Source organism: Macrotis lagotis, chromosome X (assembly GCF_037893015.1).
Source record: "Macrotis lagotis isolate mMagLag1 chromosome X, bilby.v1.9.chrom.fasta, whole genome shotgun sequence".
NCBI lineage: Eukaryota > Metazoa > Chordata > Mammalia > Peramelemorphia > Peramelidae > Macrotis > Macrotis lagotis.
The window spans coordinates 249,094,551-249,117,910 of record NC_133666.1 but is presented as its reverse complement, the minus strand read 5'-3'; the positions used below and the strand labels follow the sequence as shown (position 1 = coordinate 249,117,910).

Here is a 23,360-nt window from a genome sequence, read left to right as displayed (position 1 = left end):
TGTGAGCCTAGTATGACAAAAATTAAAAAACCAAAGAAAAGGTTCTTTGTGGTGAGCAAAACCACAGTTAACATATTTCTCAGTGGCTGTTGAATTCCCAGTGTCCCTGGAGCAAACTACTCCATCTGCAAAATCAAATACAACTTTTAACTCCTACCACATATTGGCAAACCGGTTTCCCTTCCTCTGGATGACCTCAAAGAGATATCACTTTATGGGCTTGTAGGCACCTGTAAGAAGAGCAAGTAGGTCTAGAGATGGGAAGCTGTGGGAGGTACCCAAGAGGCAGGTATATAAGAGGTCCAAATAAGGTCTTTTTAATTTTTTGCTGGGAATGTATGAAAGATAACTTTATGGTTTGGGTGGGATTTTTTAAGTACCCTATTTTTCTGCTTGTTTGTTTTTATAGGAATTTATACTAACTGATTAATTCCTCTCTGGTTCACTTATATATTCAAATAGTTGATAACTCTGACTGACCCAGATTACTAAGTCAAGTTCTAGGGACCTAGAACCTGAAATGTATTATTACATTCTCAGTTTGACTTTTCTTTTAAGGGAAAAACAGAATGGTTACTCTGATGTTTTTAATGCCTTACTATCAAGCATAAAAAATTCATGCAAATAAATAAAATATTTTATTTCTATCTCATTTTTCTTTCTACCTGCTTTCCAGTTGAAGTGATAAATAGGGAGTATTGAGCAAGGTGAAATGTTTATTGAATGAATGGATAATGGACTTGTGTTAGCAGTGTGGAGTGGAAACATAAGAGCTTTCTAAGGAAGAATTATTTTATTTCTGGGTAAGCTTCAGTAATAGGGGAACAAAAGCAAAGAGACCAAAACTAAGGTTCTGAGGAAAACATTTCTTTTTTTTTTCAGATATTTCATTGAGGCAGAATGAATTTGATGGGACAAAATAAAGCTAAAACAACTAAACTAGCTGTAGGTTGTTTTCCACTGAGTATAATTGAACTTACTGCTAAATGTTTTAGCTATTCATAAAATTTTTAAAAATCTTCCTACTAAGGGAAACTATATTCAGTCCTTTTGTTTTTGTTGTGTTTCTACTTATAAAATATGTTGGAAGTATATGGTTAGAGACTCTGTGGCCAGTTAACTCCAGTTGTTTTGAGCATAGTTTTAATGAGGTCAAGGTCATGGGTTCAGTCCCCATATGGGCTTCACTATGATCCATCACCATGGACTGCATTTCTAACCCCAGACATCTCTTCAAAATGTGTACTGATGGTCATATGAAGAATGATTCATTCAGTAAGTTCTCATTAAAGCTTCCACTATGTGCAAAGTATTTTGCAGAGAAGTGTGAGCATTGGAGAAATATAGAAAGGAATAACAGTCCTGAGTTCAAGAAACTTACAAGTAGAAAGTTTGGGGAGTTCATGGGAGGGGGGGAAAATTGGCATTTGTAGATGGGGCTAAAAAGGATGAATAAGATAAAGTTAGAACCTGGATCTGAGATTTCTTTTTCATATTACTATGTAATTATAATTTATAATAAATAAAATAAATTATTAAAATAGAATATTCATAGAATCAAAAGCATTTCTGTATCATAGTTTAATAAAAAAAGATGACTGCACATGAAACTGCAAATCTGTTATGTGCAATTTGCTATTCCTTTTAAATATATAGTAAAGTTATCCTGTAAATTTCTTTTTTTCCTTCCCTTGTGTCCTACCCCTCTGGGCTACACAATGTATTATGTATATCTAGATAGATAGATAGATAGATAGATAGATAGATAGATAGATAGATAGATATGTATATATATACATATATGTGTGTATATAAAATATATATCTGTGTGTGTAAAACTATTCTATATATCTATTTATCAGTTCTTTCTCTGGAAGCAGTTAATGTCATTTGTAGTTAATATGGTTATTTATAATAGTCAAAATATGATTGTTCAAAGATGTTCTTAAAACAATATTGCAGTTACTGTATGCAATATTTTCTTAGTTCTGCTTATTTCACTCTTCATTATTTCATGCGAGTCTATCTGTGTTTTTCTAAGATCATAAAACTCATCATTTCTTATAGCATGATAGTAGTCTAATTGGACCTGAAATTTCCCTGGAATTAGTGAACTCCCTAGAGAGGAAAATATCTGTCTAGAGTATGAAGGGATGGATTATATCCATTAATAAAGGAAAATAACACAAACTATAAGCCCTAGTGATAATGGATTAGTAATACCATTTTCATATCTAAGATATACAAATATATATACAAATAATATACAAATATATATATATATATAATATAGTATATTAAAGATAGACTGTAGTTGAAATCTATTAACTTTAATAAAAAAGATCAGTGAAACTTTTACTAATTGTCAACTGTTTTGCAATTTATTAACTTGAGGGATGGAGCCAAGATGGCAGCATGAAGGCAGGAATTCCCAGAAAATCATTCCCCCCAAAACTCCAAAAGCTGTCAAATTATGACTCTAGTCAAAATTTAGAGGGGCAGAACCTACAGAAAGACTGAGTGATACAATTTCCCAGTCCAAGACAATTTAGAAGTTCCGCAAGAATGCACTGTTTCACCGGGACTGGGGGTTGAAAAAAAAGCCACAGTCACAGCGCAGCACAGCACCAGGAACAGTTTGAAGGGGTGATGAGAGAACTCTGCCATACCAGAGAAAGTGCAGAGCATGCACCATCCTCAGAGCAGCCCTGCAGTGAGAACCTGTAGTGGGAATTGGGGAAGCCAGTCTACCCATCTAGAGTGCATCCCACAGATGGTAAGGGGGTCAGGGAAGACTGCAGAAATCTTTCCGCTCTCCCTGGGACAGGGCTCTGTTGTTTGCCCACACTCAGATCCAGGTTGCAGTTTGGGCCTCCATACTATGATAGCCAAGCAGGGAACCTTCTCACAGCTCCAGGGCAAAGGGAAGGGCCTGTGGTCATCCACATATCAAAGCACAGGCAAGAAAGCAGTCAGAGCCTCTTATGAGATCTTTGAGGAATTAAGTTCCCAATAGGGTGTTCAAAAACCCCCAAAGCCTTGGAAATGCAATAAATCTTAGGCTGCAGAAATGAGCAAGCAAAAGAAAAAGAAGAATCTGACCATAGAAGATTACTCTGGTCCCATGGAAGATTCAGAAGATGACAAAATCGAAGCTTCTATATCCAAACCTCCAAGAGAAATAGAAAATGAGCTCAGGCTATGAATGAGCTCAAAAAAAGATTTGAAAAGCAATTAAGGGAAGTAGAGGAAAAATTGGGAGGAGAAATGAGAGTGATGCAGATAAATCATTAAAACCAAATCAGCAGCTTGGTGAAAGAAATATAAAAAAATACTGGAAATATCATATATTAAAAACCAGTTTAGACCAAATGGAAAAAGCCACACAAAAGGCAAACAAAGAGAAGAATGCCTTAAAAAGCAGAATTGGCCAGCTGGAAAAGGAGATAAAAAAAGCTCTCTGAAGAAAATAACTCCTTCAAATGCATAATGGAACTAAAGGAAGCTGATGACTTTGCAAGAAATCAGGAAGAAATAAAACTATTCCAAAAAACAGAAAATTAGAAGAAAATGTGAAATATCTCATTGGAAAAACAACTGACCACAAAAACAGATCCAGAAGAGATAATTTAAAAATTATTGAACTACCTGAAAGTCATCATCAGGAAAAGAGCCTAGACTTCATTTTGCAAGAAATAATACAGCAAAATTGCCCTGAGATCCTAGAAGCAGAGGGTAAAATAGAAATTGAGGGAATTCACTGATCACCTCCTGAAAGAGATCCCAAAAGAAAAACTTCCAGGAATATTATAGTCACATTCCAAAACTCACAAGTAAAAGAGAAAATACTAAAAGCTGCCAGAAACAAATAATTCAACTACCAAGGTTCTATAGTCAGGATTACACAGGTTCTGGCAACATCTACATTAAGGTCTCATAAGGGATTGGAATATGATATTCCGGAAAGCAAAAGATCTTGGTTTACAACCAAGAATCCCAACAAAACTGAACATCCTCTTTCTGGGGAAAAGATGGACTTTCAAAGAAACAGGGGACTTTCAAACTTCCCTATTGACAACCAGAGCTGGACAGAAAGTTTGATCTTCAAGTACAGGACTCTGGTGAACCATAGAGGGGGCAGACAAGAAGGACTAACTATGAGGAACTTAATAAACTTGAACTGTTTGTATTCCTGCAAGGGAAGAAGATACTGATAACTCATATGAACTTTCTCATTTGTAAGAGCTGTTAGAAGGAGCATATGTGGACAAGGCACAGGAAGGAGCTGAATATAATGGTATAATATAGTAAAAAGATGGAGTCAATGGGTGATAAAGGAAAATACTGGGAGGAAGAGAAAGGAGAGGAAGAAGGGGCTAAGATATTTCACATAAGATTCAAGAAAAAACTTTTTCAATGGAGTGGAACAGGGGAAGGTGAGGGGGAATGAGTGAGCCTTCATTCTCAATAGAAATGACTCAGAGAGGAAATAACATGCACACTTAATAGAGTATAGAAATCTATCTTACCCTAGAGAAAAAATGAGAAGAAAGCATGGGATAAGGGGGAATAAGAGGAGGGAAGTGGGGAATCGGTAATAGAAGAGAGGGAAGATTGTGGGAAAGGGTACTCAGATACAACACCCTTCTGAGAAGAGACTGGGTGAAAAGAGAGAGGGAATGGAATAAATGAGAGTGGGGAGGAATAGTGTAGAGAGAAATACAGCTAGAAATAGCAACTGTGGGGAAAATATTGAAGCAGCTTTTTTAGTGGACTTATGATGAAGAAGGCAACGCATCCCAGAGATAGAGCCATTGGAATCTGAACATAGACTGAAGTACATTTTTTTCCTCTCTCTCTCAGTATTCTTGAGGTTTCTTATCTTCTTGATGGGGTGGGGTTATGTTTACTCTCATAAGATTTTTATATTAATATAAAATAAATAAACCAAAAAAATTTATTAATTTAGAAAATATGTAATCTGGACCATTGGGAGGCTAAGTCACTTAATGCAGGGCTCCACAGGCCATACATGTATGCCAAAGGCAAGACTAACCCAGTCTCTGAGATGTAAAGGTTAGTATTTTCCAATATGTCATGCTGTGTCTAACAATGACAATAGTATTAATTAAAATTTAAAATAATTTTTAAAAAACAAATGAGGGTTTCTTCCATCTAAAAAAAAGTCAATTAAACTATCTTACAGCCTGAAATGTATGTGATGTTTCTATGGTTCTTCAATAGGACAGTACCCTTTTCTCTTGCCTAAGGAGAGAATAGGTGTTGAGAGAAATCTGAAATCATTTTAAGAAATACTTTTAAAGTCCTTTTTTGCCTACAGTTGTAATTTCTTTCTGATTTTGTTCTTGTGTTATACAAATAAGTCCTATTTTGAAATTCAGTAAAATTGAAACACCTGATTCTCATCTGAAAAAGAATCCCACACAGGATCTTACAAAAATTATTTGGAAAAGAATAACATGAATCCAGTGCCTCAGATTTCCTTGGAGAATGATGCTGTATAAATAAAGAGTTATGGTATTAATTAAGCATGGAGATTTTCTCTTGATTCTTTAGCATGGAGTGTTTTCTCTTATATCTTAAGGGCAGTAATGTGGGAGGTCTTAGGAAGATATGTCATCTTTGCCCAGTAAAGCAATTAGAATTATTTATATTTTCTCTTCTATTATGAAAAATTAAAAAGTCTAGAGTAAAAATTCTCAGACAGTCCTTAGTCTAAAGTAAGAATGTGTGTACACTATTTAAAACTGTAAAAGAAAACTACATCAGGATTTTTTCCCTAAGATTCACTTCTGTTGAGTTCTTTGCTGCTGCATGATGCAAAATAATCTTTCTGCAAAATTAAAATATATTTTCTAAATATGTTTCTTTCATTTCTTTAATCCCCACATATGTGTGTGCACACATGTATGTGGCATCCTGGGTCTTGGTAGCTATAAAATTTTAGAAGTATTGAATTTTTGAATTGCAATGTTACTCCACAATCATGCAACTTTGATTTTTCATTACACAGAGGAGTAAACTGACTCCCAGAAAGGTCAAGGAACTTGTCCAAAATCATTTTCCTAAGTTCTAGAGGTTAGAGCACAGTCTTCTTTACTTCATTTATTTTTGGGTAGCTTTTTAGTTAAACTAAAGTTAATTGCAGACTTAAAAGGCAACCAGTGATTTTCTCTCTTGAAAATAAACCTTTAAATTTAACTTCAATGTCTTCTAAATTTAACTCAAAATCCCACTTTTCTTTCTCTGATGCCCTTATTTTGTGACAGAAAACTTTCCTCCTTCCTTTCAACACTGGATTTAAAAACCCATTTTCAGTGAGAGGACCATTCATGCTAATGTACCTCTTTAGGATTAATTTGGTCATTATGAAACTCACTTGGTGCAATTTTGCTCTTTGCTTTCTGCTTTTCTTTTCTTCTGGTCCAGGCTCAGACATTTACTGTGTGACCCTGAACAAGTAACTTAACCTCTGTTTGCCTCAGTGTCCTCATCTGTAAAATGATGGTGGTAATAGCACCTCTTTTCCAAGTTTTTTGAGATGATGTAATGAGATGATTGTAAAGCCCTTCAGCACTGTCCCTATACATGTGATTGTTGTTATTGAGTCATTCTACATTCTTTATGATACCAATTTGAAGTTTTCTTGGCAGAGGTATTGCAATAGTTTGCCACTTCTTTCTTCAACTCATTTTACAGATGAGGAAATTGAGGCAAGAAAAAGTTACTTGTCCAGGGTCCTATAGCTTAGTAAGTGTCTGAAGCTGGATTTGTTCACAAGTTCTTTTGAATCCAAGTTCAACATTTTATCCACTGAGCTATCTAGCTCACCTAGTAAGTGCTATATAAATGATAGCTACCATTATCATTATCATTATTGTTATCATCCCACATAAATAATGAAAAATATTGCTTTTCATTCAATAAATAAAGCCTACAACTAAGATCTTTGACCTAGAAAAAATTATCTTAAATGAGTAAAATAAAAATAATTCACATTTATCTAGTGTATTTGTATTTACAAATCATTTTATGTCCACAATTTCATCTAATCCTCAAAACAGCCCAGGAAGCAAAATTATTCCAGTTTTGCAGATAAGAAAAATAGACCCAAAGAGGTTAAAGGGTGTTTAATTTTCTAAGTGTGTAACACATTATCTAAATGGATCTTTATAACAGCCTGATGAGATAGGTACATGAAGTATTCATTCATTCTCTGTTACAGAGAAAGAAACTAATATTCAGAGAACTTAAAGTGACCTGTCCAAAGCTATATATTATTCTTTAATATGTTTTAATTCTGGAATTCAAACCCAGCAGTGTTATAGGAATAAAATGAACTATTTGGGTAAATAAAAGTCATTCCTTATGGATCACCTTTTCTTGGTCTCCAACTTTGTAATTCACTCTCCTAGGTCTAAAAGATAGTTTGAAAAATATGCTACTGGTATCAATGCTTCTTGGTGGAGAAGCACATGTTTAACATTGAAATCAACCAAAATTAATGGTATGAGGGAAGGGAAGGGAATACACATTTATCTAGCACCTACTAAGTACCAGCCCTACCTTGTTGGTGCTGTTATTATCTCCATTTCACTTTTGGGGAAACTGAGGCACTCAGATTAAATCACTTATCCAGTTAGTTAGAGACTGAGGTTTGATTTGAACTCAGATTTTTCTGACTCCTGGCCCATCACTCTATCCACTTGCTGCCTTCTAGCAGAGAAGGCATTGAGAAGGGACAGTTTTGTGGGAATTATTTTAGAGCTTTCTTCTTAAAATTTTCTCCCGGACATGTCCTCCTTGCTGGATTCCATGCCCATTCCTGCCCACTTCTCCCTTCCTTTTGTCCTTCAAAGACTTGATGATAATAGGAGCTGTAACAACTAGTTTTTGAAAAACTCAAAGAAAACAAGTCTGGCTTCCCAGCTACTCATAATGAGTTTATAAAAATTCCTTTTTATGCTGAGCCACACAAAGCAGAGAGATTGCTGGTTTTCAGTCAGCCAACACTATAACTATAATGACTAAAAGCTTGATGAAAAGAAGACATTTTTGTCCTCACTCCTGAAGAAGAAATAACCAACCTTTGACATGTTATGATTTTCTTCTAAATTAAATAGATTTTATTTTAGGTGATACCTTTATGCATATTATGAACAGGAATAATCACCTTGTTATTAAAGTCCCATACAAAGTTTTGGCTTTAGTATTGATTTTGTGGGTTCATTTACTCTTATTTTTTAGTGGAATTCAGACTTTTTAATGGTTTATAAATATGCATTCTGGTTTTGCAGGGTAATTTTTATTCAGTATTATTGCTTCCTTGCAATATCTGCCAATGACAGCAGAATCTTTTCTCAAAAAACTATTCTGGAGTAAGCCCTTACATATTCCAGGTGCCCGATCCACAGTAGATGAGATAAATACATCATGATATACTAGAGGGAGTACTGTTATTTCTCTGATGAAGTCAATGGGTTTTGCCAAAACAAAGCAAATATTTAGACCTCACTTCAGGATTCTACTGCTGAAACATTTTCCATTATTTTTCTATTTGGGATAATTGCACCTAAAAACATTTTTTTCTCTTATCGATAAGGGTACAACCTTAATGCATTAGTGACTGTCATAAATCTTTCTGAGTACCAATAATGCATTTGCATCACAAAAAACAAGCAAATATGGTCATTGTCAGAGGATGGACCATCTAAATTTGACAGACAAACAAAGAAACACAGGAAGACAAGAATGTTCTGTCAAAGAATGTCTTTGCCGTTGTCAAAGAATTCTATCAGCTATGGGCTAACCTCACTGATGATGAGTTCCTCTGTATTTGGCAAAGCCAGTTGTCAGAAAACAGACATATCCCGTTGCCACGACTCTGCTTGAATTTTCTCTAACACGACAGGAACTTGCAGAGTTTATGCTCTATCTTCCAAAGCCCCTGTGTTAACTACCATGCTTCAGTGAGGCACCAGGGGTGGGCTTTTAGAAGAAAACTACAGGTTGTTCTTACATTTTATAGGTGAAGAAACTGAAGCTTACTCAAATGACTGGCTGTAGCTATATAATTAACTAGTGAATCTTGAATTGATTACTTCTGCTATCATACCAGAATAATGTTGTATATATAATATCATTATACTTTCTTCACTTTGAATTAAGTGAAACTTGAATTAAATTAGGTGAAGCTTGAATTAAAAATTTTACTAGATGCATAAAATCCATGTCTTCTTAAAATTATCAAGAATGTGTTTGAGTAAGGGCAGCTAAGTAATGCAGTAGATAGAGCATCGGCCCTGGAGTCAGGGGACCTGAGTTCAAATCCAGACTCAGGAATTTAATACAAAATTCATATATACATATATATATATATATATACATATATATATGTTAGAGCAGAGATCATTAACCTGGAGTCAGTGAACTTTTTTTTCAATTTTGATAACTTTCATTTCAAATAAAATTTTATTTATTTTTATTCGTATTCAAGTTCAAACCTATGCATTTTATTTTATTCATTTAAAAACGTTCTGAGAAAAAGAGGTCTGGAGGCTTCAATAGACTGCCAAAAGTTTCTATGATATAAAAAAATGTTAAGATCTCCTGCTTTGGAGTTATTATTATTGCAAGAAATATTATGAAACATTAGTCAAAACTAGTTCCCACAGATCTTCTCAATGACGGGGGTAGTTTCCACTCACTTCACACAGTTTGTTCCAGATAATTTCATTACCCATTTGAAATGTCTTTTTATTAATTAGACTTCTTTTGTTCTTAGGTTTATCTCAGCATCTGGCCTTAGACACATAGGCCTGTAACTACTTAAAGTTTAGTCGCAGATTTGGAAAGCAGACTGCTAGTTAATAGATGTCAATCTGGAAGAAAAGTTGTCAACACTTTCAATCAAGGGTATTATTTACTGGTGCCACCTATATTTTCCATGGCACACACTAGCCAGTCTGCATATGTTTACTTGTTTGTCTGTCAAACATAGAGGGTCCATCATTTGAGGAATACCTTATTTGCTTCTACTCTATTTAATGCAAATGCATTGTTGGTGTTCAGAGAGATTCATAATAGTCATTTATGCATTAAGGTCACACCCTTATTTAAAAGAGAGGGGAAAAAATGTTTTTAGGTGCAACAATTACAATAGCAAAACTCCCTACTCTGGTCTTCCTTATTGGCCTCCTTTACTTCTTCCCCTACCTTCTCCATGTTCTTCTCCTGACCCCTCCAAGGGACCCCCCCCTTTTCCTGCCTGATGCTTTTCTTCCTTGGAGTTGCTTAAGGTTATTGATCCCCATCCAGAATTCCCTACACTGATTGCTGAAGAGTGTATTTTCTGATTTTTCCAGAATTCTCCCCTGCTCGTACAGGAAAGTGTCTTACAAAATTTTGTGATCCTTCATTTAGGTGGCTCCAAATTTCCAAAGTGCAAGGGACAATTGTGACTACTGAATGAATCAAATAGAAACCATAAAAATGATTGTTCTCCTTGCAGTATCATTTGCAAGAGGAGATTTGATTTAACTGTAGGAATTGGCAAAAACATGGTCAAAATATGCTATTGTATCTATAAATTTAAATTTCTGATAGTTTCTTAATTGAGTTGCTTGAGTTTGAAAAAAAAAATTTCTTTTTCCTAAAGAGTAACCCAGGCTTTCACAATATATCAAATGCTTCCTTGTGTTTAGGAATTATTTTAGTAAATTTTATCCAGATGAATAAATCATGGTGATTGCTTTATAACCATGGTAAACAGATTCTTCACCCTCCCTTTACCTCCTACCCCCCAAAAACACGTCTAAGGGTGAAAGTTCAAGGAAAGTCTCATGAGTTCTCACAGAGGTTAAGAGCAGGTTTGGACAACTTGCTATTGTCTTTCTGCTTATTAGAAAAATTTAAGAAACCTGATGTGCACATGTTATCTCCTTCAAATCTTTAATAACAACATCTGTCCTGCAGTATAATATAGTTTCAATTTAAACTCTTTAGAAATGGGTGTGTTGATATTTTTGGTCCCCTTGGCTAATAATTATTTGCACAGAAATGTGTATTATATAGCTTAAAATTAAATAAAGGGGGGCAGTTAGGTGGCACAGTGGATACAGCACTGATCCTGGAGTCAGGAGTACCTGAGTTCAGATCTAGCCTCAGACACTTAATAGTTACCTAGCTGTGGGACCTTGGTCAAGTCACTTAATCTCATTGCCTTGTAAAAAAAGAAAAAAAGAAAAAAGATTAATAGGGATTGGATAATTATCTAGTTAATCTGGTTGGTGATGACCAATGATATCAAACTCAAAGAGAAAGGGGACTTTTAAGCTGTCCTACAGATGAATTTTGACTTAGAAAATCACATATTAACAGTCTCTATGCTTTAATTGTATTTTTATTTATTTTGTTAGTTCAAGGCAGATTCCTAGTCTGGTGTTAAAGACAATATTTTAGGTGTTCAATCTCTGGAAAGTATTGAGTACCTATTGGGCTGGGGTAGTTGAAGAAAAATGGTGAAAATTTTGAAAATTTTAGATCTCAGTATATTTTTCCTATTTGGTGCATTTTTTAGAAATCATCTCAACCATTTCTAAACCTGTTCTTTGATTCTGGGAACAAATGTTTGATGGTCATCTCATCAGTCAATTCAAAGACCCTCTTTATAGAATCTAGACAGTGATGGAGAGCAATGAACTATGTCAATAGTCTAAGACTCAGAGAATGCTGGTATTGGCAGAGAATGCTGCCCCAACCTCTCCCACCGTGTAGAGTCACTTCTGCTGTATCCCTAAATGATAGCCACCCACCCTCTGCTAGTATAGTTTTCCAAACCAACAGAAGACAAATAAACCCTTCAAGAGAATGTATTCATCTTGACAACAGGGACTGTTGTGTCTTTATAACCGGTTTGTGTCTATATAACCAGAGTTTTTCACAGTTGGTTATTAGTAAATGTTAGCAATTAATCCATTAGAACTAGAAAGGCTATATATATCTCTATATAAATTTGGAAAGAAAGTTTTCATGTTTCACCTTAGTTTTCTCTTCCTGTTCATGTTGCAGAGTGACTTACAAATAGCAGGTACTTAATAAATTTTTTTAATGGATTTGGGTAAATATAAGTTAAATATACATATATATATATATGGAGAGAAAATTAATTAGAAAGTAAAGAAAAAATTAACTTTTAAAAATAAATCTCAATGATTTTAATTTAGAATATCTGCTAAATTGTAAACTAATTGTTATCCACATTGATTAAGTCAGAGGTTTGGATACACACACACACACATACACACAAACACACACATATATATACACATGTACACATTTGTGTTTCTATATATACACATGCATATCCATGTAGGAATTATTAACATTCAAGTGATTTCATATGTGTATGCATGTATGTATTTGTACATTCATCCATTTATATATATATATATATATATATATTCATACCTCTACACACAGCAACCTTTTAATAATCAGAATATTAGTTGCCCATCTATATCAGTAGAAGGACTTTCTAAACCAGATGTTCCTGGTCCTGAGTATATTACAATTATGGACACATACATATTTAAATGTGTTGTGAAGTGACCCTGGATTCTCAAAGAGTATACCAGTAAAAATCAAGCTCTAGCAGATTCTGTGATAATAGGAAAGCTTTGAGTAAAGTCTTAGCTTTAGAATGTTGCTGTGAAAGCTTGCTTGATTTTTTCTAATATTTTTATCAAAGAGACATGTGTATGTAGATTATTCTTAGATAACCTATTCTTTATTTTCCAAAGTCCAGGCTAATATAATACAAGGAGGTTCATCACAATTAGTTCACCCTTTGGTAATGAATTCTTTGGGACAACTAAATGGCACAGTGGATAGAGCATTAAGCTTAGAGACAGATCATAGACACTGTGTGACCCTGGACAAGTCACGTAACCTTCTTTGCCTCAGTCCCTTATCTGTAAAATGAGCTAGAGAAGAAAATGGAAAATCATTCCCCTATCTTTGCCAAGAAAATTTCCAAAAAGGAGTTCACAAAAAGTCAGACACGACTGCACTGACTGAACAACAATAATAGCAAATGAATTCTTTCCTCAAAACAAAAAAAAATACAAAATAATCCTCACTGTTCTGTTCACCCATCCTATTTTTGTGGATAGAAGCATGGTTAAAAAATGGGGCACAATATGCTAATAATTGCATAATTTTTATACCACCTAAAAACATTAAACCTTTTCAACTTAAAATTTGAGGTTCTTATCCAATTACTAATAAATTGAAAATCACTAAGAGAATCTGAATTATATCTCCTTTTACAATTTTGAAATGAAGAAAGAAGTTACAGTTAGAAGATTATTTCACATATTCTCCTTAGAGAAATAAAAAAATTGGTCAAGGTGAATTTATTTATGTAGCCTAAGCCAATAAGAAGCAATTTTATTTGATATTTTGTCATTTCATGACAATACTCATGATATTTACAATATCATTAGGAAAATAATTGCAACTTATTTACTAACATTTGCTGTACAGGATAAAGTAAGAGACATTTTACAAAGAGCATATGGCCTTCCCAATTAAATCAGCATATACTTTGGAAGTCAGTGAATTTAATACAAAGATAGCCATAGGGAAGAATGATTTAAAAAAAATAAAGTTGGAAAATATGATTCATGAGATCAGAATTAGAGAGGACAAAGACTTGTAAACTACAAAGAAGCCTCATATTTCTGTTTTTAGCATTTTCTTAAATAAAATAACTGGAGGGTCCAAGATGTGGTAAGTAGCAAATAATATTACCAAACATTGAAATTTATATATATTTTCACAATCAGAACATAACATTATTGATATAGGAACCATTTCAATATAAATGGTTAGTATGTAGTCAAACCACTTGTTAGATGAATGGTCCAAATTAATAATGCAGCTAGATGGCACATTGGATAGAGCACTGTACTTGGAATCAGAAATATCTGAGTGGAAATGTGTGACCATGGACAAGTCACTTAACTCAGTTTCCTCTTCTATAAAATGAACTGGAGAAGGAAATAGTAAATTGCTCCACATTTTTGTCAGGAAAACTCCAAATGGGGTCACAAAAATCAGATACAACTAAAATGATTGAACAAGAACAAAATTGATCTAAACATAAAAGAACAAAAATAAGAAAAAAATAGCATTCAATTAAAACAATACAGCTTGACTCATTTAAACAACTTCCTGACATCAAATAATGACAAATGGTAGAGGAAAGGATATTGACACTAATTACAACAATTTTACCCAGAAGAAAATAGATGCCATAACAAGCATACCAAACATTTGACCTCTGCTAATCTGAGGTAGGGCAGCCAAGGGAAACTGTTTTAGAATGTAAGCTTATTTATAAAATCTTAGGGGAAAGGATGATGGACAGATCATGGACAATCTACTTCCAGGCATAATGAAATTTTGATGAATGCTTATTGAATTGAATTGATGTTTTCATCATCAGAACACCCAGGCATGACAGTGTGACTTGTTCCAGAAAGTAGTCATTCTCTACGTTTCAGTTACATTTATTTTTAGAGCCAGTGAGAGTTTGGAACAAATAGTGGTCAGAGTGATGCTGAATTCAACTCCAGGACAATAATGAGTGTGGTATTTATTTCATCATCAAGGGTTGTGTGAGTGTGTATTTTTAAGACTGCAAAATTTTTATCTTCAGTTTTTAACACTGAAAAGTTTCATTTGTTTTTGTAAGCCATTTCATTTTCAGGGGTCAGAAAACAAAGACCAAAAGGATCAAGAATTCTCTTTACAGTGGCCATTCGGAAACTTCTAATGGCTTATTTCAATGATATTTTTCAGATAACAATTTTCCATTAATAGGAAAAATAAAAGTATGAACAAGTCAATTCAATAGATATTTATAAAATGACTAATTTGTATAGCGTGCTTTGAGCTAGGTACTAGGGTTACAAAAGATAGATTGTTACAGGTCCTGCACTCAAGAAGTTTACAATTTAAAAGGAATTGATGCTGAGCTTTATCTAGTAATTGGCTTTGAAAGAACATTTTTAAAAAATAAATTTTCTTGAAACTATCATAAGAGAGAATTAATTCTGTAATTTAATACCTCCTTTGGAGCTCCTACTTTTTCTGAAGGGAACCCTGATGACTTGTTTAGTAGCTTTCTGTTTGGCAACTAATTAAATTGATTTCAGAAGATTAGGGAGTCATCAATCTAAATAGCAATATTTTTCTCTGGATATTTCTGTTAAAACTCATGCCACAGACACCAAAATAAAGAACAACTTTTGAGTACTAACATTAATTGGTATTAAATAATCTTTCACTTATAAGTTCCATGGTATATTTAAGTGGGGGGGGGGGGCAGCTTGGTGGCGCAGTAGATTATAGCACCAGCCCTGGAGTCAGGAGGACCTGAGTCTAAATTTGGCCTCAGACATTTAATAATTACCTAGCTATTTGACCTTGGACAAGTCACTTAACACCATTGCCTTGCAAAAGAAAGGGGGGAGGGGTGGATGAGATGAGATTTCTCCTTCTTTACTATAATGATCTACAATGTAAAACCAAAGCTGTTAAAATTTTTAGCTGTTGATTTTTGGTCTTCACTCTGGGAGGTAATAGAATTTCCATCATTACTCAAATATTTCTTGTTCCACAAATCTTAATATCTGATATGTAGCTGACAAGACTAAGATAAATCTTAATGTATCTGACTAAACTATCATGGTCTTTATTCAATCAGGAATAATCTTAAAATGAAGAAATAAACTTTTATGTTTGCAAAGAACTGATTTGTTTTATTTTAAACTGGTTTGGGCTTAAGAAACATAGATGTATAGGATCATATATTATAAGGTCTCAGACTCATAATCCTCTCATTCTGCAAATGAGGCAACTGAGAGCTTAAATAAAAAACTTTGAGCATTTAAATTTAAATGGCAAAACTAAGATTTGAACTCAAATTCTCTTAGATGAAATTCAATGCTCTTTCTTTTTTCTTTCTCTGACTATTTAGCAAACAGAAAGATCAGGGTTGATGGAATTTCATTTAATAGTAGTGAAACTATTCCCTGTCTCATTTAAATAAAAACGTGTTATTTATCAGCATTTTATTTAGTATTTTTCCTAATTGTGATTTCCCCCCCCCCCTTCTTTTAAGAAAGCAAATTGAGCATACAGTTTTCTGAAGTTTTCTAAAGATTGACTAGGATCTTTGCTTCTGTCTTAACATTTTTAGACAAATCAACAGTTTTGAGTTTTTGTTCTTACCCTTTCAGCATTTTTGCATTTTTTGCCTGTAGCCTGTATAAGTCAAGGCTTATCATGTTGTCCTTGGGCAACATTTGAAAAAAGTAGCAAATTTATTTTTTTTATTAAAATTAGCAAATTTAAATGAAAAGATAATAAAAAATAATTGTCAGGATTATTGTTATAGTATCTGGTCCATAATAGGTTTTAATAAATGTTTTCTTGATTTTATATCATATACAATTTAGTTCCTTATTTTTTAAATTTACTTTTTCATCCATTTGAATCTTTCCCATCTGCTCACAAAGTGACCTCGAGGACAAAAATTATATTTTGAAGTTAGTTTTGGAGGAGAAGGGAAAGTATATAATTTGGTGCATGTTTAATGGGTTACACATTCTTCCTAGCCCTGTTTTATTATTCCCAGTCTATCAGTGGTTTGGCACCCTGGAGAAGTAGGTCAGTGTTTCAATGAAGGAGCAGTTCTATGGTAATGAAGGTACTACTCTGAGGAGCCCAAGAATCCAAGTTTGTTACTCTTGGTGCTGGAACTGGATGTAATCATTGTGTGGTTACTGTTTGGGGATCCAAGACAAATTCCTTATGTTTCATTTAATTTGTTTCTCCAGGTGTCACTTTTTTTTCTGAAGCTATTCACCAAGACTTCTTGATATTTCAGTGGGATTTTAATAGGTGAGTCAATGAAATTCCATTTTCTTTAGCTGTTGTTAGTGCTTTGCAAAATGTTTACATTTTGTAGAGCAGATTAATTTATGTAAGAGATAGATGCTAATTTCCATCAATTCTGACTCTTGCAGAATAAAGACCAATCTTTTTAAAAATTAGGGCTATTTGTATTAAGAGGCTTTGGTGGGATGCAAGAAACCATGTGTTGCTGCCCAAATAAAACTTAATGTTACTCTTAATCTTTAATCACCCTATCACAATGGCATTCTGTTCTATCATATTCTACTTTGATACTTCAAAAGTTTTTTGTGTGTTTTGTTTTGTTTTTCATCATTTTTAAGGTATACTGAAAATTCAGGTACACTCACCATTTTTCTTGCCTAGTCATGAAAATCACAGAATCTAAGTTGGAAGGGATGCTAGGGGCCATGTTGTCCAACCACATCAGAGCGAACCCAAGTGATCATTGAGCCTTTGTTCAAAGACCTCCAACATGGGAGAACTCACCATCTCCTAAGATCTACCATTCCATTTTGGAGAGGTCTGATTGTGAAATACTTTTCCTTATCTTGTAAAATTGGCACCTTTCCAATTTCTTCCTCTCACTTCTCACTTTGCTCTCTGAGATCAAATCAAGTCAAATCCCTCTTTCATATTTTTTTGTCCATTGTTTCAATCTTATCTAACTTTTCATGACTCTGGGGTTTTCTTGACTAAGGTACTAAAATGGTTTGCCATTTCCTTCTTCAGTTCTTTTTACATATGAGGAAACAGAGGTAGACAGGCTTAAATGAGCTGACAAATAAATATCTGAGGCCAGAATTGAGTCTTCCTTACTCTAGGCCTGATATTCTATTTACTGTGCCATCTAGCTGCTCACATGACAGTTCTTTAAATACTTGAAAACATCTCCCTTCCCTTTCTAGTTTAACTATCTGAGGGTGGTTCCTTCAACTGATCCTGATATTAGATCATAGATGTAGAGCTTGAAGGAAACTTTGAGGCATCTAGTTTAACCCTCTCATAATACAGATAAAGAAACTGAGGGGGTAACTGATCTGTCCAAAATCACATAATATGGAACAGTCTCTCTGGTTCTAAAGCCTCTAATCTCTTCCCTTGTACCCCATTTCTTCCTAAATTGTATGACCTCAAGGCTTTTCACTACCTGGTTGCCTTCCTCTGGATGCTCTGTAGCTTATCAATGTCCCTCCAAAAATCTGATAGCACCCAGTCTTCCAAATATGGTCTGAGCAGAGCAAAGTCTATTGGGACTATCACCTTTCTAGTCTTGGACATTTCACTCCCTTAATTTCATCCCCCACTAACTATTGACCCTCAGACTCTTTTATCACCAAAGAGTAATAAAGAAAAAAATAGAAAGGGCAAATTCAATTTTTTTTAGTTTTGCTACTTAATGACAACTCTTTCAAAAGAATTGACTAGGCAAGAGCTTGAATGGATCAACCAACATAGCATTTTGGATTAAGCCCAGTTGGTTTTACTAGTCTACTGCTTATATATTTATGGAAATCAAGACTGAGAAAAGTTATTTTTCCAAAGGATCCTCTTGGCCCAAGTTGTAGATCACTGTGGGAAAGGCTCCATTCCACAAAATGTTTTGGAATGAGGTGGGGGTTAAGTTTCTGTGGAGAATTTTGGTCAGCTCTAAGTTGAAGATATAGGCAGGAATTACAGGGTTAAGAAGAGAACCAGGAATTAATGAGCTTGTTACATAGAAATGATTTGTGACTTGGGACAATGGGAGGATATAAACTTTTTGTTATTAAATTGCTCCATTGAAAATGGTAATTTGTTCTTCTTATAGTGTTCATTAAACCATTTAGATTAATCTGCTGTGGAGTTTTGTTTTTATACTTATATCAACAGATTTGAGTTTGAAGATGATTAGGGTGGAGGATCATTCGACATGTTATTGACCTCCTCCATTTTGCTCAAACACTTCAGGACTGAAACTATATTCTCCCATGACCTCTACCCCTCTCTCTGCACAGCCCTTTTATAGTAATTGATGGGCCTTTAAGACACACTTGTTATATGCAGAGTAAATATTTTGCTATCCTCATGTTTGCTTAGTGCCAAAATAATGAGAACTATAGCATACAGAGAAAATTAAATACTCCAACTTCTCAGTTCTCTTGTTTCTTACTTGGATTTTTTTTTCAACATCAGCCTGATTTGTTTCTTTCTTAACTTTCTTAACATTTAAACTTCAATTCATACTGACTAGAGGGAAGTAAAGTATGATTTAATGAGTATTTATAGATAAAAGTAATATTATTGCATTCAATTATGTGCTATAACTCAAAATAAGAAAGTGAACTCTTATGGGTTTTTACTTATTTCGATGAATAAATAAGAATAATTTGAAATTATCATATAAATGAGTACATCTCAATGTTAGAAATCCAAACCACTCTTCTGAAATCTCAGTTATTTTATTAATTTGAACTATTGATGAAGAAAGATTTTGCTAAGCAAAAAAAGTAACTCTGACTCGGTCTCTGCCTTTAGCTTAATAAGTTTCAAATCAGTAAAATTGATATAAATCAAATTATATCACTCACCCAAAAAGAGGTAAATGCTCAGGCTCAAAAAAAATTGTTTTGTTATTTTTAGTTTTGTCAAAATTAAAATCTGAAATAATTAGCAATTTAGATTTTGAGTCACACTTTGGCCAGTCAAGAATTGGTATAGAATGATAATATCTGTATAGTGAAAGTAACTTTTTCTCTACAGGCCCTGGTTAGCTACATTTAAATTGATAAATATGGTAATAATAATAATTTTAGTTGATATTTGTGTATAAATCTAAGGATTACACAATGGTTTACAAAAATATCTCATTTGTTCCTTGAAACAATTGTTAAGTAGATGCAGGTGATTGTATTATCCCTATTTTATAGATGAAAAAACTGAGAACAAGAGGTTAAGACTTTACTACAATCTAGCTGGTAAATGTCAGACAAGATTTGAACCTATCTCTTCCTTACTCTAGATTTACTGTTGTTGTTCAGACTTGTCCAACTTTTTATGATCCCATTTGGGTTTTTCTTGGCAAAGATATATTAGAATGGTTTGCCATTTCCTTCTCCAGTTCATTTCACAGATGAGTGACTTGCCCAGGATCACATAGCCAGTGAGTGTTTGTGTCTAGATTTTGAACTCAGGTCTTTCTGACTCCAGGCCTGACACTTTATTTACTGAGCTACCTAGCTATCCAGTACTACAGAACTAAATCAAACTGCTTCTTAGATGTAATCAGTAGAGCATTCATCTGGAAACCCGTCACGCTACTTTCTTTTCTCAGTTTTACCTCTGGCATATTGTCTAATCTTGAGCAAATCAGAGCTGAAACAGATCTTCATTCCTCTATTGGCAGATCATCATAATAAGAGTGTGAGTCATAAGAATAATTAGTGCTTATAAAGCATCATGAGATCTTTGAATAGAAATATATAATTTGTGAATTATTCAAAATGTATTATTTGCAAGTACTTTGAAGAATTAAAGATGAGTGAAGTACATAGCTTCTTGGTTCAGAACTTAACCCAGAAATAAGTCTAACATAAAAGCTGTTGCTCATGTTTAATCAATTAATTCAAGTTAAAAAAAAACCATTAGTGTTTTAGGCAGCTGTCTGTCTGTCTCTCTCTTTTATATGTGTGTGTGTACATACATATAACACATTTATTTATAGATATGTCTACCCACATATACATGCCCACTTATATACACTATATTTTCAATTATATGTAAAAATAATTTTAACATTAATTTAAATAAATTTTAATTCCAAATTTTCTTTCTCCTTTCCTTCCCTCCTTAAGAAGTCCAATTTGCTGTAAATTATATGCATACAGTCATGCAAACTATATTTCCATATTAGCCAAATGAGAAAAAAAAACAAAAAACATTTTTTTTAAAAAAACATACTTTGATTTGCATTCAGACTCCAGCCTTCTTTCTCTGGAAGTGGATAGTATTTTTCGTCAGTAGTCCTTTTGAATTGTCTTGAGACATTGCTGAGAATAGCTAAGTCATTTACACTTGACCTTACAATATTGCTGGTACTATATTCTCTTGGTTCTGCTCACTTCACATTGCATCCATTCATATAAGTCATTCCTGGTTTTTCTGAAAGCATCCCACTTGTCATTTCTTTTCTTTTTTTAGGTTTTTTTTTGCAAGGTAAATGGGGTTAAGCGGCTTGCCCAAGGCCACACAGCTAGGTAATTATTAAGTATCTGAGACCGGATTTGAACTCAGGTACTCCTGACTCCAGGGCCAGTGCTCTATCCACTGCGCCACCTAGCCACCCCTCACTTGTCATTTCTTATGTAGCACAATAGTATTTATATATCTTTATATAATACAATACCACAATTAGTTAAGTCATTCTCCCCTTAATGGGTATACCCTTAATTTTCAATTCTTTCCTCCCACAAATTGAACTGCTGTAAATGTTATTTGTATAAATAGGTCCTTTTCCTTTTTCTTTGATCTCTTTAGAATACAGTCCTAGTAATGGTATTAGACAGGTATCTTTAGACTGTAAGTTGATATGTGCTGATCAATAACAGTAAATGAAATTCTTGTGGCAGTGAAATCATAGATCCAGTTCTTAATACTTCTAAACTTAGAGTAGACACTATATAAATATAGGTACATATTTGTATATAAGTTTTATGTATATTTATAATACATTTGAATTTAGTTATTTCATGAATCCTATAATATATCATTAATGCTTTGTCACATTTTTCACCTTTTCCAGATTTTTATTTGAAGTATACCTACTTGTCTTGAATCTATCTTCAATGCTAATGACCACTTGCTGAATTTTGAGTGATGTAGGTTTATGCACAATTCTTCAATCGATACTTTTACCCTCTGAAAAGCTTAACCTCAGTTATGAGGATAGTCTAGTTCTGAAAACTGTCAGATCTTTCACTTTGTGATACTTGCAGTAAATACCTTGCACCCTATATTGAGATTTTATTTGTAGCAGATATGATCAGCTCAGAAACTCTCATTCAAGGGAAAATGACTATTTAATCACCAACAGTACATCATGGAGTTCTTTCAGGAACCATAGTGCCAAGAAAACCAGAGGATTGTTTCTATACTGACATATTGTACTATACTGATATAGCAAGTACAGGACAGTTATTTAATCCAATCATTATAAAAGCTACATCCATGAGACATTGTCAAGCTGTAATGCAATTAATATTTACTATAAATTCTGCTACTTTAACTTTATATTCAGACCTTCGCCTTGTTTAAATCCTTTCACAGTAACTGTGATAGGGACAATAAATATTTTGTTATCCTTATGCCTACTCAGTGCCAAAAGACTAATGTATTACTAGGCAAAGGAAATTAAATGCTCCTGATGTAACTAGTCCTGTGGGTTCCTTCCAAAAATGTGCAAGCAATATTTCTGCGTGAGAAGAGCTCCAGTGTCAAATCTTATAATGATGTGTTAACTAAAGAATGACATAGATGATATTGTTTTCTTTGCAATTGCCTTGCACAGAGAAGCAGTCTCTGGACACAAACTGTTAAAGGTTTTTTAACAATATATTTTCCTACGAGAAAAGAGTGCTTATACAAAGGACCTACCTATTGATTGTAATATGTGGGTAGCTGTGTGGCACAGTGGATTAAAGCACTGGTCCTGGAGTCAGGAGTACCTGGGTTCAAATCTGGTCTCAGACACTTGATAATGACCTAGCTGTGTGGCCTTGGGCAAGCCGCTTAACCCCATTTGCCTTTGCAAAATCCTAAAAAAAATGGCATTGATTGTAATATGGATGATGTTGGTTTTTTGAAATATAAAATGAAGTTCTGAAAGTTAAGACTGAAGTTTAGTGTTCATTTGTATCATCAAGCTTAAGGCATTTTTTTGGAGAGGATCAAATTTACTCATTGTAATTTAGTAGTATGTGATTTAGAAGCATTTTAGATGGCCCTTTTATCTTTTTTATTACTTTTTTGAATAGGTACAAATGTAAGCTCTTGAATTTTCATAAAGCCTAGCTAATTGTTCCATCCATACTGCCTCCTTGTATCTACTCTTCAGTCATAACTTTACTTTAAAATGCTATAGGTAGGGTAGCTAGGTGACATGGTAGATAGAGCACCTGGAATCAGAAGGACCTGTCAGATCTGACATCAGACACTTTCTAGCTGTGTAACCCTGGGCAAGTCATTTAACCCTGTTAGCCTCTACCCCCCTCCCAAAGAAAATGTTATGGGAAGAAAAAAATAACTAAACTGGTATATTTCTTCTGTAAATATAGAGGGTTGGAGGGGGCAGCTAGGTGGAGGGGGCAGCTAGTTGGAGC

General features: G+C 34.0%; 1 protein-coding gene across 4 annotated transcripts in view; it reads left to right on the top strand.

The window, feature by feature from the left end:
- Positions 1-23,360, top strand: part of LHFPL2 (LHFPL tetraspan subfamily member 2) — a 231,397-nt gene that overhangs the window by 99,756 nt on the left and 108,281 nt on the right. For 3 of the 4 annotated variants that reach the window (XM_074208392.1, XM_074208394.1, XM_074208393.1), the window contains exon 4: positions 16,929-16,992. The exons of the other annotated variant lie outside the window; for it this stretch is intronic. The gene's annotated coding sequence lies outside the window, so the exon portion shown is untranslated. The remainder of the gene's footprint in view (positions 1-16,928; positions 16,993-23,360) is intronic. 4 annotated transcript variants of the gene reach the window in all.